Here is a 17,238-nt window from a genome sequence, read left to right on the forward strand (position 1 = left end):
TATTTATGGGGGTAACTTTAGTCAGAATGTGTCCTCCGGGCCATTCAGGGTGGGGGGGAATGGGGCGGGGTGTTTAAGTAGAAGCGATGGATTAGCGGGGAGCAGCGCTGGCTCGCCTCTCATTTCTCTTTAGGCCCGGCCGTCAGCGGCCTGATGAGACGTGACGAGGCCTGACCCCACCGCGGTGGAGCTGTTGCCATTATGTACAAGTAGTGGGGATAATGAAGCATTCATGCTAATGTGGGCCAAGCAGCACATCATCTGTGGCCGTGGGGCCGTGTAATCCACCGCCATCATCACCGCCACGGCTAACGCCCCGACACCTCCTCCGCCCCTGCTACTACCGCTACTATACCCCCCCCCACACACACATCCCCCACCGCCACACGCACACACACAGACAAACACACACACACACACTCCTCTGGGACTCGGCTGGATCATGTACCAACACAAATAGAACACGGAATATATGTGTTCATACACAGACAAAACCATACGCACTTGATACACATACCGGAACGGACGCGCATCATCGGAACAGAGATACACGGATTTATAAGCAAACACAAGGATACGGACTCGATGCAACATACGGACATGTACTGATACAAAAATAGTGCAAAAATACTGGCTCGTACACAGACACACATGCAACAACACGCACCGTTCGTGCGATACTTCAAAATCACACACATAATAATCACTGGGCTTGGGTGAACATGTTGCATCTCCAAAATGGTATAAACTTTTTCACAAATTAAAAAACGTCATTTTCTGATCGACACCCGTGTGTTTGTGAAGTTCTACACTGGGTTTTGGGTTTCGTGGTTCTCAAGAGTCATGCTCATAAACCTTTCAATTAAAGTAAAAAACGCCAAACAAAAAGTAAAAGGTTTTTGCACGACAGCAGCAAAATGGTATCGCCTACAAAATTATGTGATCGCCTATATTGGAAATGAGCTTACCGTCTTCTCCAGAGAGAGACAAGAAGAGAGTTACCAGTTTCCTCTCTGTGCGTTCAGTAGAAAGCCATCTGGCTGCATGTTAGCCTAGCTTAGCACAATGAATGGAAGCGGACATGACCGGTTAGCCTAGGCATTGTCCAACTAACACCTCTCCCGAAGGCTAACCGGACATGTCCGCTTCCATTCATTGTGCTAAGCTAGGCTAACATGCAGCCAGAGAGGAAACTGGTATCTATCTTCTTGTCTCTCTCTGGAGAAGATGATAAGCTAATTTCCCAAAATGTTGGCGTGTTCTTTTAAAGGTAGAATCTGTAATGCTATCAAACATCGAGGCAAAAGAGCCCTGTTTAAAAAAAAATGTACAATGAATTTTCTGTTTCAGAACAGAGAACATTACTATAGAATGAAGCTCATTTGGGTATTTGGGTATCAAACAAACATTCTATGGGTCCACAAAAGCTGTCTCCCATTCATTGTCAGTGGAGCAGCACCAAGTTTAAAGGAGGACATATAAATATGTTCCACAGATTCAAGGAAGTTGTACAAAAGTGTATAAAAAGATTCACAATAGATAGTCTATGGTTTCTGGCTTTGAGAGAGTAGCTCATGTTGCCACAGATGGCAGTTTGCCTACCAGTCACACTGCTGTACCGTGGCTTACAGAGACGGTAGTAACGACAGTAACAGGAAGGAGCTGCACACGCGTTCTACTCGGGGACCCCCGCCCTCTCCCACACACGTCTCTCTAACCCACAGGATTGATTAAAACTGATGGGGCCCATTAATACTTTGATACGATGTATCTGTCGCGGGTGACACGACGGGACGCGGGCTAACGGGGGGATCATATTTAAAATGGTTCCGCTCAGCAGCCGGCAAAGGAATTAAACCAGGCCGCGCGGCAGACTGGCGAGTGCGCTCTCTCTCTCTCTCGCTCTTATTCTCAACCTTTCCTCTCCATCTTTCCTTCACCCATCCTCCTCCTCCTCCTCCTCGCTCTCCCTCTTCTCCCTGTGATTATAAAAGGTATTTTTGCGTCTCAGGAATGGATGAAATTACCAAAGCCAAAGACAAGGCTGGTGATTCTGACGCCGTGAATGAAAAATTACCCCTTTGTTCCCTTCATCAATTGCATGTCTAATGAAATCAAAATCCCCAAACGCATAATCAGGAGAGGGTCCTCCACCAGGACGAGAGAGAGAGAGCGAGAGCGAGAGCAAGAGCGAGAGAGAGAGAGAGAGAGAGAGAGAGAGAGAGAGAGAGAGAGAGAGAGAGAGAAGAGAGAACACCCGGTGTGATTTGTAACCTTTCTCTTCGTAAGTGGAGATGAGCGCAAATCTCCCTCACATTGTGTCCTGATGTAAAGATAGTAGGGATTTGAAAATCTTGAGAACGTCACTTTAGCATCGCAGTACGCCAACCGGCATGAGGCAACCCCCCCCCCCCCACCCCCCACGCCAACATTTGTACGGAGAAATATTCATAGGGAAAGAGAGAGAAAACAAGAGGCTCTCTTATTGTTGTGATTTCCCCCCCCCCCCAAAAGCTGCCGTGGCCTCTTTTCCAGACCCCTGAGCAGAAGGTCTTTGTCTCCCCCGACGACTGTGTCACCTCTTCTTTACCCTCCGCTCAAGGTTAATTGTTTATGGGCTGGAACACAACCTTGACCCCGTGTCCTACGCCTCTGTAAACTCCTACATTTTCTCAGCTTGTGACTGATTAAACTGGTCCGGTGAGGGTCCTGGCTGGCAGAACCCCGGCCAGGTCCGACACACACACACCGGGGCTCGTCTGGACAGCGGGACTGACCCCCCCCCCCGGTCTGCCATTGGCACTGTACCCATTCTGAACCAATTAGGTAGAGGCTGAACGGAGGAAACCCCTAGCCTGCTCGATGGAGGGCCTCCCCGACTCCCTCTGGGGATCACCTCGCTAATTACTATTAATTACTCTTAATCTAAAGCCCCTAAATCCAATCACTGGCTTGGACTCTGCGAGGCTGCCAGACCTGCCTCTGGCCTCTGGTGGCACAGATAGCTGGGGTAGACCTCTCTATTTATAAGACTGACGAGAGGAGCCAAACTCCTGGCAGGTTATCTGACAGACCACCCTGGTCATTGTTACTGTGACAAGACCACCTTGGAGGTTGACGATATTAATTAGGTCAGTGTCACTGACTGTAGTGCTATATAATAGGGCAGGATAAAGGGGGATTCCTACATTTAATGTGATCTTATTTTCTTTAACGCAAGTCTAATATTTGAATGGGGAGTCGTTTGTACGTTCCCTGTTTGGTCGTTTAAGAAACAGATAGTTTCCTCATAAGGACTCATTAAGTCGTAATTTAGTATACTACGTGGAAACTAATTTGCATTAATGGAAAATCATGAATGGAGATAATCGACCTGTCGGGACACATTTTTATGATTAACCACAATCCGAGGAAATACTAAATGATACAGCAATAAAAGTCCCATTGTACAACCATTAAATATTTCACCTGCTAATTGCTCATTATTTTAACAATTTGGATGGTGCATTATGTGTGGAAAACTGCCCCTCCTCCATCTCTTTTTCAGTGTCAATTATAATGATATTTTGACACTTTATTTATTTAAAAAAATATTTACAGCAAGTGAATAGGTGTTTATTATAAACCTAAACCAAGCAGAAGAATAATTTGGTAAACTGGGTACATAAGCTAAGAGTGAACCTGTGCACAGTATCAGACTTTGGAAAGCTCAAGTTCAAGTTTGTTTATTATTTGTCATAATAAAATACAGAATACTTTATGATGAAATGCTTGTTTCTGTATGAGCCCCTGAGAGTGTGCTACATACAGTAAAAAAATAAGTACCGTACTTTTCGCACTATAAGCCGTACCTGACTATAAGCCGCAGTAGCTAAATTGAATGATGTGTACATATATAAGCCGCACTGGACTATAAGCTGCATGTGTTTTAATGTTTAATTACCATATGTAAGGAGTGGAGCCTGCGGCTTAATTTGACTCAACACGGGAAACCTCACCCGGCCCGGACACGGAAAGGATTGACAGATTGATTGCTCTTTCTCGATTCTGTGGGTGGTGGTGCAATCTTATATTGAGCTTTAAGTTCCCACCTCTACAGAGAATGACTCCCACCTCTACAGAGAATGACTCCCATTGGGACACAATACTGTCGGACAAATAACAAGAATTAACTCATTTACAAGTTGTATTAAGCAAATAAGGGAACAGATAAATAACATTTCAATGCAGTAAATAAAGCAATATTTCGATTTTCGGGTTTTGTCCACATATAAGCCGCACAGTTATATAAGCCGCAGGGTCGAAAAATGGGGAAAAAAGCCGCGGCTTATAGTCCGAAAAGTACGGTAAGTAAAAAAAAGTTATTAAGAAGTAAGTAAAAAGCTGATGTCACATTTCTGGGGCAAGCCGCCATACATACAACCAGGGCTTGACATTAACACCTGCCACCCGCCAAATGCGGATAGAATTCGGCAGTGGCGTGTAACTCTGTCACTCTACCAGCCACTTTGGCGGGTGACCTTTTTTAATTTTCCCATCACCGCGAATCAATTAATATTGCCGCGGGGGGCATAATCCCACGGGACAATGCATTAGGAAATTGTGTCCCACGAGGACATCTACCCCCGTGAATTTCTTCGTGCGGATCGGAGATTTTCCCACATTGCGCCACAACCTTTTCCCAACGTTTTCGCTGATGAAGTGTATTGGGAAATCGTGCCCACCACCAACTTCTACCCCCGGGAGAAATCTTGCGTCGATCCGCACACGGGCGCGTGGGAGCTTGCACAAAATCTCCCAAAATCACCGAAATCATTCCACGTTGCGCAAAACTTTTTTCCTGATGTTTTCGCCGATGGAAGGGCATTGGGAAGTTGTAGAACCGACTGAGATCTACCCCGTGAATTTTTTCTAGGGAATCGGAATACGGGCGCGTGCATGGGAGCTCGCGCAAAATCGGCTAGATGACCCCCCCTCCCATTTGCCGTTAGATGTTATTTTAGCACACACCACTAGCCAGTGTCTGGTGAGCCAAAAAGTTAATGTCAAGCCCTGCATACAACCGACCACTACAGTTGACAGGCAGATTTTTGCCTTAAACAAGACTAGGCAAGACTAGATATATGTTTGTTAATTGTGATTAATGTAAACAACTATGTGTGTACCGTATAGCCTATGTCTAACACTCAGTGGCACTTGATGCATGCACTACAGTTTGGGGGAGCTGGCTACTGGCTAACAAAGGTTAAGGGCCCTTTCTCACTCACCATTCGGGGTCGAATCAGAGCCGCATCGCACCCAAAAAGGGTGTGTCCATCCTAGTGAGAACGCTCCCCCTGTCCCCGGGGATGCTGATTCGTCCCCGGGGGCGCTGAACCTGGACCGCTGAAATAGGTGGTTCCGGGTGCGCGCCAGTGGGAGCGGGGGGCGTGGGTGTGCGAGCTTCTACCAAAACACGGGAGAGGCTTCTGTATCAACTTGCTGTATCAACTTGCTGACACACACAACGTCATTACTGTAATGCTTTCATGCTTGCTTGAATTTTGGGCAGATTAAAACATACAGCAGGGGAGCTCCAGTAGCTCACCACGTACCGCGAGTGCTATTTCAGCGCCGTGGACAACTCGCGCGGATCTGGGGCTGAGCGCGTTCGAATCCCGGACGGCAGCCGTGCCTTTCCCAGAGTGTCTTTCCCCCCCATCTGAACCCTTTCAGCCTGCTTCTGTCGGTCGAACTTGACCAAGTATGAATGCGAAGAAAAAAGCGATAAACGCTAAAAGAACCAGGTGACTGGTCAAAGTTTTAAAACATACAGCAACAACTGGACAATACCCACAAAAACAATATTTATGGGCAATTTGCAAGTTCAGACCTCAACCAAACAAGCATGTGGAGCCTCACGGCTCAGTGGATGAAAACAAGGAACCACGTTACAAGCACAACACTTCCCTGGCTCGCAATTTCTTTTGCCATTGCTATGTCTATACATTGGTTTCTTGTTCGAATGCATTTATTTCTATTAGACCAGTGGTGCCCAACCAGTCGGCCGTGATGGACCGGTAGATCAATGACATGCAATATAATTGCTGCGAGCGATGGGCTAATGTTAGCTGCTGAACAGGCTAAGCTAACTAGCGTTAGCGTTAACCCTGGAAAACGCTCAAAGCGGAATCCACGACACCAGTTCCATCAACTGACATGCAATATAATTGCCGCGAGCGATGGGCTAATGTTAGCTGCTAACTAGTAGATAGGTCTAGTAGACTAGATAGACTAGTAATAGGCTAAGCTAACTAGCGTTAGCGTAAACTAACTAGCGTTAGCTTAGCGTTAACCCTGGAAAACGCTCAAGCGGACTGCACGACACCAGTTCCATTTGTGAGAAAAGGTGGTGGGTTATATTGACAAGGCTTGACAACAGAGGTTCAAATATAACTTCATATTTATTGGTTATTTGTTTATTTTATATCAGCATCCAGTCTCCACCGCCGTGTTAACACTCTTCCTGTGTTTACATTCGAGCGTGACATCATCGCCTACGGCAAGCTTACACGCTCAAAACGCAAAACCGTAAACAAAACCCAGAGCGCACCAAGACTGAGTGTGTACGCAAACTAGAGGGGGGAGAGGGAGGGGGGAAGTTCGCACCCAAGGACGGAACGAGGACGGAACGGACCCGAATGGTGAGTGAGAAAGCACCCTAAGTCACTATCACTGCAACCAGCCAGCACAGAACCCTGTGTGCTTTGCTGTTAAGACTCAGTAAAGAGCCATGCTATAAAATTAACAATGAATTGATAGACATTTGTGAATATGCATGCTTGTGTTACAGAATTCTGGGGCCTGCTGGTGTGAACGTTAAGCTAAAGCTAGAGGCAGTAGCCTACTACTTTACCAGAAAGTACTCAACGTCTTTAACTATGATAGATCACCAGAAAGTACTCAACCTCTACTGTCTTTAACTATGATACAAGTACATCACCAGAAAGGATTCAACTCTACTGTCAATAACTATGATACATCACCAGAAACTGTCATGGAATGTAACTCCTCCACTTCCTGTATTGACCCTATACCCACAGCATTTTTTAAAGCGAATATCGAGAGTATTGCAAGTCATGTCCTAAATATTATAAATACATCGCTTCTGACAGGTATTTTCCCAGACGCATTTAAAACAGCTGTCGTAAGACCCTTACTAAAGAAACCCAGACTAGACTAATGTACTAACCAACTATAGGCCAATATCCAACCTCCCATTCATCAGCAAGATACTTGAAAAAAATGTCTCAATACAAATAAACTTCTTTCTCAAAGAAAACAACGTCATGGAGGAATTTCAATCAGGCTTCAGAACGCACCATAGCACTGAAACTGCTCTTAGAAAAATAATTAGTGACCTCAGAATAAACTCTGATGCAAACAAAGTCTCAATTCTCGTCCTATTAGATCTAAGCGCAGCGTTTGACACGATCGACCATGATATCCTAATAAATCGTCTAGAAAAGTTAGTTGGTCTTTCTGACATGTATTAAACTGGTTCAGAACATAATCAAAGGGAGACAATATTACGTCAGGCTTAGAGATCATTCTTCTGAGAAACATGACACCTCTGCTTCGGAGTTCCACAGGGGAGCTGCCTTTGTCCATTATTATTCTCACTATACATGCTGCCACTCATTAGAAAACACAATGTATGTTTCCATAGTTACGCAGATGACACACAATTGTACATCTCCGCCGAACCAAATGATCACACAGCTATTAACTCAATTTCCTCCAACTCTTAACAATAAACAAATGGATGACGAACAACTTCCTAAAATTAAATGAGGGCAAAATGAAATCCTACTAGTCGGTCCTATAACAAAAAGAGAAATGTTACAGAGCAATATGGGGCAACTTACTCCTTGGATCAAACCCAAAGTTACAAGTCTTGGTGTTATAATAGACTCAGACCTAAGCTTTAAATCTATGTTACCAGTTTTGGGTTAACTCATTCCCCGCCAACATGTTTATATAATGTACGTGATTGGCCGACAACCGTTGAACGCCAACCACGTATATACGTTATTTGGTCCGTTTTCCTTTTTTTCGATTTTAATATTCTATTCAATGTCACAGACCTGTATGTTGCCGTTAACACATTGGTTGCCAACAACGAGATTTCTCGTTATTGGCCGTCATGCGTTGGTTGCCAATAATTCTCGTTATTTAATCGTTATTTCTTTTATTAGCGATATCCATTCATTTTTCATCCATCCAGCCTGACATTATCATTGGGAATGGCTCTGAGCTCGAAAAGGGCAAATACCGCCCCCTATCGTCTCCCGGATGGTAATGCACATCATTGGATTGGATTGAGTGAAAAAGTGCATCAGAGAAATACTCCGGTCCAGGATTTTCCTATCTCTGGCAAGCAGTGTCGTGTTACCAGATTCACTGGCGAGGCTAGAAGCAGCTTGGATTATGCGTTTCGGACTATAACGTTGGATCAATAAACACGATCAATATTGGGAATGGCGATCAGGAATTGGATTAATCTTTTTGCAGAACATCTGATCTGAGGTAAGGAATCTATGTTACCAGTTTTGGGTTAACCCTTTCACTGCCACACGACAGAAGGTTAACCCTTTACTATCACACTACCGACGGTAACAGTGATAGTACCTTCTGTAGTGTGGCAGTGAAAGGGTTTACCCGTTGTCGTGTGGCAGTGAAAGGGTTAACCTGCTGTTGTGTGGCAGTGAAAGGGTTAACCTGCTGTTGTGTGGCAGTGAAAGGGTTAATCAGAGTTGTTTTTCACAGATTTCACAACGTGTGTGTGTGTGTGTGGCGTTAGGTGCGGCACGAAATTATTTTTCAGCCCGCTTTTGTATCGTGCATAAGAACACAAATACTCTCGATAATCTAGCGTTTATTTGAAAACGATTCATAAATCAGCCGAAAAATGACAACGTGTTTTGTGTATTCCAGTAAATGGCTATTTTCGCGGAATTTCTCTGAAATTACTAGAACTCTCCGAAACTATACTCGTATTCAAAACGGTATAAAACGGAAATATACTAATGAAAAAACTATCCGTTTCATACATGTTGACTGCAAGCAAGTCATTGATAAGCAACGGGTGTATTAGACACACAGCCATAATTTAAGATATAGTTTATGTGTTCGCAAATGTGCTCGTCCTCCCATTGATTAACGTGGTGGCATCAAAGCGATAAATCGTCATATCCGGCTGGCAACCAATGTGTTAAAAGTAGGGATGCTCGATATTGGCTTTTTTACCGATACCGATATACCGACATCATTTTTTTTTTTATATACTTTTTTTCCCCCTCCTTTTTCCTCCGATTTTCTCCCATCCCAATGTTAGTCGTTATGCCAATTCCCAATCCCCTTCCTGGTCGCTGCGCACTTACTCCCCACAGTCAGTCTGGGAGAGTGGAGGCTATCACGTGCTTCCTCCGACACACGTCTAGCCAATCAACCGCTTCTTTTCACCTGGCAGCGCGGACTCTCACTGAGAGGGTGTAACGTGTGGAAGGATCACATTACCCCCCTTAGATCCTATCCGCGCTGAGCAGGCGCCCCGACCGGACTGTAGGAGTCGCTGTTTACAACGACCCGGACCCACCCCGCCAGCTTTCCCACCCTCTAATACAGCCAATTGTATTAGTGTGAATGGCCAGCCAAGCTGGTGACAACGCCGGAGCTGATACCGACATAATTTCTATAGAAATGTAAAAAAAAATTAAATAAAAATAAATATATATATATTTTTTTTTAACCGATACCGATATTTTCTGATATCACATTTTAATTCCGATATCGGCCGATAATATCCGTAGGCCGATAATATCGGACACCCCTAGTTAAAAGGCATACTGGGACGCCGAGGGCGCAGTACCGGCCAGATCCCCCCAGGTGGCAGTATCGAGAGTGCAGTAAACCCTGTTCCAGACCGTGTGTTACGGTTAAACCGCTCCGGGCGCAGTTTTTTTAGTACAGGGAAGTCTAGAGGTTCACTCGGTCACATTGAAGCGTGTCAAATGCCCCCGATGCATGTGTTGTGCTGGATTATGTCGTGGACCAGATGGACATCAGATGGACCAGATGGCGATCAAACAATTGGAATATTCTTTTTGGAATAAGCCCGATCTAAGGTAAGGAACATCTGACGTCAATTCCAGCTTGATCCTGCAATGTTTTCATTCACAACGAATGCCGTTACTGGCAATCAAAGCATCAGAAACGACCCCCCCCCTTTCATGCATTCATGATGAAACATAATACCTATTATATAAATTTTATTTGAAAATAGTAGCGTGTCCAGGGATGAAACGCCAATGCTTTTAGTAGAATTCACGTTGCGGCCTATTACTCAGCCTACCAGGAATTAGCCCGGATCATTCCGAAACTATACAGGCCAATAGCTGGCAGTCAATGTGTTAATATTAAAAAAAAAAGCTAAAAACGTACCTCTTCACCATAGCCTTCTAATACACTCCGCTGTTGATTGTACTGTAGCACTATTTTACTCTGTCCATTCTATTGCATAATTTTACTATCTATTCTATTCTACTATTTTATTGCACTGTATTATTTTACTCTGTCTATTGCTTTTTATTACAGGTTCAAAACTGTCAGGCTTTAAAACTGTGTAGGACCCAAGCCTAGAACTGCACAGTGGCGTCACGTGGGTAAAATAACAGAGAATGACAAAAAAAAAAATATTAAAAAAAAAAAGTATTAAAATGTTTTATTAATATTTTTATTTTAAATATATTTTTTTATATTTAAGCCAAGCAGTCACCATATGGCTCGGCGGCCAGTCAAACCAAACAGTCACCATGTACAGTATGGCTCGGCGGCCAGTCAAACCAAGCAGTCAACATGTACAGTATGGCTCGGCGGCCAGTCAAACCAAGCAGTCACCATGTACAGTATGGCTCGGCGGCCAGTCAAACCAAGCAGTCAACATGTACAGTATGGCTCGGCGGCCAGTCAAACCAAGCAGTCACCTAGCCCATTTCGTGACTGCGATGCACTGTAATCATAACAACTACTTTTTTTTTTATGTATATCCCTGTAGTTTTGACCTAACCAGATTTATCATGACATGAGCGTTACTACTATGAACAAAACAAAGCCAAGAGAACAGTTTTGACTCTTCAAATAAAGTGACTATATTTATTTTTCCAAATGAATATAATTTGAGTCAATCACAAAATTCACAATCCGTCAATGTCAATAACAATGTGTTTCCCTGAACATTGAGTGAACTAAAAACCAACAGGTATTGTGCTTTGTCAGCAGATAAAACATTTGACGCTATAGGAGAGGAGACTGTTGTGGTCTTGGTCCATGAAACAACTATTACTTGGCATTTATAGGACAGCACGCCTCAAAAAGAATTAAATAAACCAAACAAACATCACAGGTCCATATGTCCGTGGTGAAACTTATGTGCTGTGATTGCTGGCTGCTTTGATTGATCGATTGATTGATTGATTGAAAAATGTATTAACAGATTGCAGAATGGGTACAGTACAGTACAGCTCAATACACACAATTGTTAAGGGGATGCAGACCAGAGAAAGACTTTCGTCTTGTTTACATCAGGGTCCCCCATTTTCAATTCATCAGGACATATATGACATACATGACATACAGATAGACAGTACTGCTACATCTATACATTTATGACATACCAGATTTGCAAATACAGTACTGTTTGTGATACAAAAAGAGTCCAGAAAAGAGAGTATATACATGTCACTTTGTCACTATGAATTTAAAATGGGGGACCCTGATGTAAACAAGACAAACGTCTTTCTCTGGTCTGCATCCCCTTAACAATTGTGTGTATTGAGCCGTACTGTATTTTACCCATTCTGCAATCTGTTAATTCATTCACGTGTCTGGTGCGCCCAGCCATCACAGCGCTCCTACTGGACCCCCTTGATGAGTGCCTGTAGCCCCCTCCTTTTCCCTGCGCACCGTCAGAGCAAAAGCCCACACAGTTCTCCCATTTCAGTCCATGTTCTGTCAGGTAACTGTCAATCATTTTGAAAAGCTCATCAGCTGTCGCTCTGTTTTTGACATATTTGCAAAACAGCAGATCTTCACTCAGTGACTGGGAATTTACAAAGCAAACATAGGAAATAAGCAAACAGTCTTTATTGCTGTCAGTCTTTGACAAGGCAACACGCATGTCATCCTCAAGGCTCAACTTGGCCCTATATTTTGTTTTCAGAGCTGTCATGGATGAAAAGCCAGCTTCACACAGATATGTGGTGCTGAATGGTATCAACACCTTAACTGCTGCATCATGAGATACTTGGTACTCAGCACCACACTCTGAAACTAGCTCTCCAGGTGGTATCAGATGAGATTTCAATGAGTTCTTCCAAGAGTTTGGATGGAGATGTGTCAGGAAGCTTTGTCGCAATGTTGTCTGTAAAGTTTTTTTTTATCCAGAGTAAGTTGGTGATCCTTTTCTGTGTTTTATTAAATAATGATTTTCAGATTTTGAGAAATGGTCAAACTTATCCAAATATGGCAACAGATAGCACTTTAGTGATAATTTTCTGTAATAAAAAAAATATATATATATTTTTTTTTAAATCTCAAGGCACCCTCTGTCATGCTTCTGCGCCGCCCCTGGGGGGCGCGCCCCACACTTTGAGAAACACTGCCTTACCTAGACCCAACTGGGCCGTGGGCCGTTAGGAGCTAAGTAACCTCGTTTTATCTCGTGAGAGGAGCTAAGTCCAACCCAGCTCGAATCTTATTGGCTAATAATGAGGTAATAGGATGAATAAACCAAAAAAAAATAAATTGCCTGGCGTCCTAACCTCGACCTCGTTCACAGCTTTATCTCGTGAGCCTCCAGGCTGGCTGCCTCAGTCAGTGACAGTGTAGAGAGTGGGTGCAGTTTCGCTCGTTCGGTGAATTTCTCCAGGAGGGAGACAATTATTATAACAGAGATGAAAAATAAAGATTTTTTTTATTATTATTGTAAACTATAAAAAAAAGATTTTTTTTTTTTTTTTTTATCTTTAATTTTTTTGGGGGAGCTTGGCTTCCCTTGGCTTCCATGAATATTCACCACTGGAACTGCACCCCGAGAGAGGGAACTGCGCCCTGAGAGGGAGGTTTGCCCTGGGTGGGAGGTTCAAAGGGTCAAAGTGGGTATAAAACAGGAGGGAGGACTGTCGAGTTTTAAACTGTGGATACCAAACAGAGAAGGTAAAGACGAATTTGAACTGTTGAACAGTAATCCAGAACTATTTTATTGCACTGTAAAATATATATATATATATTTTATATATATATATATATATATATATATTAAACTAAATAAGACTCGTGCACATCTGGTTGGACCCCGACTGGAGGTGCAGGTCAGCGCAAGAGAGATATATAAACTAAAAGGAGAATACCTTCAAGGGAAAGAAGGGACCGCACACTCCTCAGTCAGGACTGGTTTTTGCTTTTTTATTGTTGCACAACGTGTTTCGCTATCTGCTTCCTCAGGCACCCTGTCGTACACAATCCAGTTTTTGGCTTACACTTAGAGTGCCTAGAGTTTGTACTGAACTTGGTAGATCTGCTTTTGGCTTTTTTGCCCCTACATCATGGAATACCCTGCAGGAAACACTGAAACTAGACACTCTAGTGTCTATGGGTCAGTTTAGAACCTTAATGACCAATCAGGTCACCACAATATGCAATTGTTTTTAAATTATTACCTCCGTTTTAATTTTTAGCTATTTTATTCTTTTAAAAAGATTTCTTAATTTTTTTTTAATGTATTTTAAAATGTGCTCTTAATTATTCTGATTGTCTGATGTCTTTATATTTATGAACACACTGACACTTGTGTATGTAACATCTCGACGGCACAACGAGTATAAATAAAGATTGAATGAATGTTCCTGTATGCGGACGACTCAGCCCTGCTGGTCTCTGACAGGAACAAGTTACAGGTTGAAAAAACCCTCAGCTCGGAACTAGGCAAAATCTGCATATGGCTCGCTGATAACAAACTATAGTGATTGTTTTTGTATGTTTTTTTGTGTGTGGACCCCAGGAAGACTAGCTGGTTGCTATCGCACCAGCTAATGGGGATCCCTAATCAAATCAAATCAAATCAAATCAAACTATCATTACACATGGGCAAAACAGAGTCCATTCTCTTCGGTTCAAATAACAAACTCAGAAAGACCGACGGCTTCTCAGTTACAGTGGGTGACAATATTGTCACAAGGAAAGATGAAATTACCTACCTGGGCTCCATCCTAGTGGCAAATCTTTCCTGTGACAAAATGGCATCCAATGTAATAAAAAAAGTCAACCAACGAACTCGATTCTTGTACCGGATCTCCTCTCTGGTAAACAAGAATACCCTGAAGAATCTAGGACTAAACACGATTCGCAATTATGCCACATCAATGTGGAACGCCCTACCCAAAGCTGTAAAGGAATGTGAATCACTACCCACTTTCAAAACCACTCTCAACGAACACCTACGGGAGACTGCAATTCGAAACTGGCCCCTGTAAATGTCCCAACCCAACCCCCTCCAATGTACAGTAAATGACGAAGTATGGTTGTCAATATTCCAATGTACAGTTTTGCTTGTACCTCACCCACCCAACCACCTCCAATGTACAGTCCCCCCGTCTCCCCCACCCACCCAACCCCACCCCACCTACCCAACCTCCTCCAATGTACAGTTTCTACGTCAAATGTATATACTCTCTTTTCTGGACTCTTTTTGTATCACAAACAGTACTGTATTTGCATATCTGGTAGGGCTGTCTTAAATACTTCGAAGCTTCGTTCGATGGCACAAGCTTCGAACATTAAAAAAAAAACGAAGTTAAAAAAAAAAAAAATAATCTTTTTTCAAAAAGAAATAATTAAATTTTTTTTTTTTACTTCGATTTGTGTGTGTGTGTGCGTGTGTGTGTGTGTGTGTGTGTGTGTGTGTGTGTGTGTGTGTGTGTGAGAACTACCCATCCCAGTTAGGACAGCCGAATCCCGTCCAATCTTTCGCCGTCGACTAAAGACTCACTTCTTCAACCATTATCTGAAATGATTAAAAAAAAAAAAAAAAAAATCTAACCGTGACTAACCTTACTGTCATGCACTTTTCCTAATAAACTAACCTACACTGTAACACGCAACACTTTGATAAACATTGTTACTCAGCTGATAGAGTTGTACCCTTCTTGCTGTCTTGTCGTACAGAACTTGTAAGTCGCTTTGGATAAAAGCGTCAGCTAAATGACTAAATGTAAATGTGTGTGTGTGTGTGTGTGTGTGTGTGTGTGTGTGTGTGTGTGTGTGTGTGTGTGTGTGTGTGTGTGTGTGTGTGCGTGCGCACGCGCATGGGGCCATTGGGTGGGGCCGGGGGACAAATACACTGGAGGAAAGTAACCCAGCTCAGCACTGCCCAAATTATATCATCACTATTGCCTGTTTGAAGGATATCATCCTCAAATACATATACACCTACATGCCTTGTAGAATTCCACACATAAGAAAGAAAGATACTGGGATGAATAAACAAAATAGGAAATAAAATTTAGATAAGGTGCTACTGAGATGTTTTGGTGAGTTCTTTGTTTTTTTGTGGAAGTTGCCCTTCTTAAAAATGCATGAACATTCACTGATAATTGGTCTGTAGTGGAGTCTACAAGGTCTACATTGCCGGACCATGTAGAATCCGGACCTTGTAGACTGACATAATTCTGTGCATAGTTTAGTCTACACAGGCCATATTTCAAATAATCAAAATCTTACTTCATTCATCTTAAACATTCTTGATTTGGGGGATTGGTAGTTCCCATGAAATCTGAAGTTGTTCAAACGACAACAGCGATCCACCTTGAATTAAATCACACAGCCGAGTGAAACCTTGTTGGCTCAGTCACGAAAGGGGCTACTTAATTAATTAATCCAACCCACTTTATTTATAGAGCACATTTAAAAACAACAAAGTTTATGAAAGTGCTGTACAAGTCCCACAACATAAGATAAAAAAAAAAAAAAAATCGAAGCTTCGAATTAAAATCGAAGCTCGGCCCCGAAGCTTCGATTGCCAAAAAAAGCTTCGAAGGTCAGCCCTAATATCTGGTATGTCATAAATGTTATGATGAATTGAAAATGGGGGACCCTGATGTAAACAAGACGAAAGTCTTTCTCTGGTCTGCATCCCCTTAACAATTGTGTGTATTGAGCTGTACTGTACCCATTCTGCAATCTGTTAATAAAGTTTTCAATCAATCAATCAATCAATAAAGTTTTCAATCAATCAATCAGAAGTTAATGTGACATGTAGGGCTGTCTTAAATACTTCGAAGCTTCGTTCGATGGGCACGGGATTCGAACGGGAAAATAAAATTTTAATATATAAAAAAATAATAGATTATCATACTTTTTTTTTATAAAGAATGTATATCCCCCTCCCACCTGCAAAATCTTGCGCCTCAGATTTGTGTTCATTGTGCTGCTTTTATAAAGCCTCAAATGATGGCTTTCAATCAATCAATCTGCACGGTGATTGATTGAATGAACATTTTATTAACAGATTGCAGAATGGGTACAATACAGTACTGCTCAATACACACAATTGTTAAGGGGATGCAGACCAGAGAAAGACTTTCGTCTTGTTTACATCGGGGTCCCCCATTTTCAATTCATAATGAATTTTAAGTAAGGGTGCAACTTGCTCCGTGCAATCCATTCTTTGTGGATCTAGCCCAAAGTGTTTCGTTTGTCTACGATTTAAAAAGGTTTAAACTTTACAGCACAGACAATTCTCTATAGTATTTTTTATAGTGTCCCGACCCATATAAAAACATGTCTTAATAAAAAATTAAGTCGAATTCTGCCTTTCTCTCTACATATACATATTTATATAATTGTTTGCTTTATAGACGATGGTTGCAACATAATTATGTAATGTAATGTTGTTGGCTGTGTAACGGAGAGCAGCCGCCCAGGCAGTGCAGCTCCTGACTCATTATTCATTTAATTAATTAATCCAATCCAATCCACTTTATTTATAGAGCACATTTAAAAACAACAAAGTTGACAAGTTGTACAAGTCCCACAACATAAGATTAAACAATTCTTTATTTTTTTAATTATTATTATTATTTTTTTATCGAATCTCGCCCCCCGAAGTTTCGACGGCCAAAAAAAGCTCAGAAGGTCAGCCCT

General features: G+C 42.4%; 1 protein-coding gene across 4 annotated transcripts in view; it reads right to left on the reverse strand.

Moving 5' to 3' along the window:
• The window catches only part of agap3 (ArfGAP with GTPase domain, ankyrin repeat and PH domain 3), a gene marked incomplete at its 5' end in the record, with an annotated part of 324,184 nt that overhangs the window by 116,504 nt on the left and 190,442 nt on the right, over window positions 1-17,238 (reverse strand). The gene's annotated exons all lie outside the window — the stretch shown is intronic.

The sequence above is a fragment of the Notolepis coatsorum genome (genome assembly GCF_963971535.1).
Source record: "Notolepis coatsorum genome assembly, chromosome: 13".
Classification (NCBI taxonomy): domain Eukaryota; kingdom Metazoa; phylum Chordata; class Actinopteri; order Aulopiformes; family Paralepididae; genus Notolepis; species Notolepis coatsorum.